The sequence below is a fragment of the Gavialis gangeticus genome, unplaced genomic scaffold (genome assembly GCF_001723915.1).
Source record: "Gavialis gangeticus isolate Ggan-Ray unplaced genomic scaffold, GavGan_comp1, whole genome shotgun sequence".
NCBI lineage: Eukaryota > Metazoa > Chordata > Crocodylia > Gavialidae > Gavialis > Gavialis gangeticus.
The window spans coordinates 22,143,590-22,147,338 of record NW_017729008.1 but is presented as its reverse complement, the minus strand read 5'-3'; positions in this window follow the sequence as shown (position 1 = coordinate 22,147,338).

Here is a 3,749-nt window from a genome sequence, read left to right as displayed (position 1 = left end):
CAGCTTCACTGCTATATTTGCAAGTTTGGTGTGTACCCATGGTGGCAGGTGGACTGGCCATCCTCGAGGGAATCCACGCTGGATCTACTATCTAGTCACTGTGAAATAGACATGTCCTGAAGTGAAACGAGGGCCAAAAGTGGAAATGCATTGCTCACAGTCTCATGGGAATCGTGGGCTACTCTCATTCCAGCAATGCAGTGGTGTCTCAGAAGTGATCCTTAAACATCTCCGACTCTGAGATTTGGTTATGGTTCTCCTCAGGCAGCTTCTCTTTGTGCTTCTTCCTTTGTGTCACAACACTTCTGTGACAATCTGTATATCATGCCAGTGGGCAGAAGAGACGTTTTTCCTCCCAAACTTTTCTTCTTTTTGTTTTCCACTTTGCATGTGTGCACAGCTGAGACTTTTTTCACTTTTTTTCCTCCCCATTTACAGGAACATTATCTCCACTTTTCCAGGTAAACTTAGATCATGTGGTACTTTCCTCAGTAGATTCATAACTTGGGATAGTGGGGCTAGTAGAACTGCGGCAGGAAATCAACGGCAATGTGGGGCTTGGGATCAAGCTAAATAATTCCTATAATTTGTCTTGTTTCATTCCATCACCAGCTTGGCTTTGAAAGCTGACACCATTTTCAAAGCAAGTGCTTCATCCACTATGGAGGAAACATTAGCAAATGGTGTGATGAGGCACCAGTTTTTGTTTAGAAACCTAAAACACAGAGAGACTGCTGATTCTTTTCTAAAAGTCCAAAGATATTAAGCCAAACATAAATTTTGGAGAGCTTCCAGAGTCTTTAATAAAAGACCGGATAATACTGAAAATCAGAGACCAAAGAGAAAATGACTGCTGGAAAAAACAAGACGATGGAGTTGGCTAAATGTAATTAAAAGGTGCCAAGCAGCTGAGTTCAATTAGCACAGAACACACGTCTTGGGGGAAAAACAAGAGTGAGCAACCATTGAACTGATTAGGAAGCAAACAGTGAAAAGTCAGCCTGGAAGTTCAGGGCAAGCAAAATTGTTACTCCAACCAGAGGCTTGTTACCCACAAGCCAAGTGGGCAAGCAGCATCTAGCAACATGAAGACCACTTCATCTCAATGAACTTTCCCCTTTGGCTCATGTTTAAAGCCTACCTAAGAAGTCTGGCTCTGTTACTGAGTCTTATGAAAGCTATTACTTTATAATCATGCAATCACTTGTTTTTAAAGAAAGCTGAAATCCAGCAAGTCATTGTCTTCCTCCCCATTCAAATAAAGGTGTCTTTTGGCACTGCCCTATGGAGTGGCAGAAACAAAATCAAGGGATGTGATTTTTATTTTTATTTTTTGTTTTAATCTGAGCAATGTGTTTTACATGTGAGGAAGGAAATAATGGGGCTTTGGAAACTACTACTACTACTTCCTTCTTTTGAGAGAGTGGGATACAGCAGGGAGCAGGGGCATGTCGGGTGGGGTACGTTTTTTCGGTTGATCTCTTGATTTTCTTCCTGATCTGTGAGGCAGGAGTTTGTTTGTTCTTGTTTTAGTTTTTATTCTGTTTTTGCAATTCTTTTTATGGTTTACTGTTAGTCATCCTGAGCCTTTTACTGCAGGAGCTACAAGGCTGGAACCTGATGAGAAATGTTTTTTCCCCTACATTTCCTATTATTTGCAAGCCACAAGCAAGATGCCTCTACCTCAGATTTTTGTAACACAGGAAAGTTTGCAAACAAGCTTTGCTGGTATCAGCATCCTGGTAAATTGGGAATAAGGGGGAGAGCCTTGCACCAGGATTGCAAGACATTGTCAGACTCGCTAAATATTTTAAATAGCAAGAGAAACTGTCTCTATGAAATGCTGCAGTGACTCAGGAGCAAATAGTTAGGAATGGATTATGCTCCTACTCTGAGGCAAGGAGAATTTGTGCCTATATATACATATAGGCGCGCGTGCGCACACACACACACACAGAGGCATATATATATATATGTATATATATATATATATATATATAGGCACACATATATGTACAGGCACATATATGTGTGTGTGTGTGCAGACATATGTCTGCAAATAAGGCTGTGCTCATGGTTAAGGCTCATGCATGGAAGTTTTGCAAACTTGTTATCATGCTTTATGTAGTGATTTCAGTGCACTTATGTAGAGATTAACATTGTACAGGATTGTGTGTTGTCATAATACATGTAAACATGCAATGAAATCAGGCATGTTAATGAGGTCATACAGCAAAGGTGGGCATTGTCCTGAATTTTTCAATACACTAACTCATTCATGAAGGCATTTTCAACTACTTTTAATAAATAATAATACGCTAAAAATATTAAACTTTCTTGTGCATAACAAATGTATGGGTGTTAAAAAAAACTTGATAAAAGAGTGAAATCTAATAGGCTGAGATAGCTGTGCTTTCATGGTCACAGATTCATAGATTCATAGATGTTAGGGGCTGGAAGGGGCCTTACGAGATCATTGGGTCCAGCCCCCCTGCACTTGGACAGAAAAGACTGCTTGGTTCAGATAACCCCAGCAAGGTGAGCATCAAGACGCTTTTTGAAGATTGCCAGGGTAAATGACTGTACCACCTCTGGGGGTAGCCTGTTCCAGACCCTCGGCACTTGGCTTGTAAAGAAGTTTTTCCTTATGTACCATCAGAAGCAATCTTCAATCAGTCTGTGCCCATTGTTTCTTGTCTTTCCCTGGGGTACCTTGGTGAACAGATGGTCCGCCAGGCCCTGATGTACACCCCTAATATACTTATAGGCCGCCACCAAGTCCCCTCTGAGTTTTCTCTTCTCCAGACTGAACAGTCCCAAGTCTTTTCAGCCTCTCCTTGTACAACCTGTTCTCTAGACCTCTAATCATGTGTCTGGCCCTCCTTTGGACACTCTCGAACTTCTCTACATCCTTCCAAAAGTGAGGTGCCCAGAACTGGATGCAGTACTCCAGCTGTGGATTTGTGTGTAAGGTGCTCTGAAGTGAAGTTTGGGGTGTGAAGTGCTGGTAGGAGATGAGACGATCTCCTGGTAGTTCTGCACCATAGAACGTAAAGAAAAGTACCTATTTCTTGGCAACATCACAGTGGGTAGACTGCAGAGAGGGTCTGTACAAATGCCTCTCTCAAGAACACAGTGAAGTTCAGGACCTCATTATGGGGTCACACTGATGTACAATGGCTTAGTTATCAGGAGAATGCCAGCTATGCAGACTGCCCATGAACTAGAATGATAAAGGGCAGCACTTGGCTGCGCACCAGCATTTAAATAGCAAGGTGATATTTAGTTAGCAGTAGAGAAGCACTAGAAGGCATGCAGGCAAGTGAACACACTGACCTATGTAGCTAGAAAAATAGTGTGGGATGCTAGAGAGAAGACTGGGTACGCTTGTTGTGGGAAGGGCTGCATCCATCTATTTAGTGGTGGGAAACTTCACAGTATGGTTTGCAACAAAAAATCTAGTGGGGGTGTTTGCAGGGCAGGAGCAAAGCACCTTGGGATGCTGGGAGACTGAGAGTTAATAAATCTGAAGGGAATCTGGGACAAAAGTTCAATAAACCAATTAAACCTAAATCAGTTAAGTTTGATACTACATCCATCCAGGTTTACCTTAAACTGGTTCCGGCCATTTTGAAAGCAGTTTATGTGCAGTGAAATTCTGTTGTGTACAGGTTTGAACTGATTTCCAATCACTTATATTGCTTTATGTGTAATTTCTGCCTCAGCCATGGGGAACACCCATTTTGAGA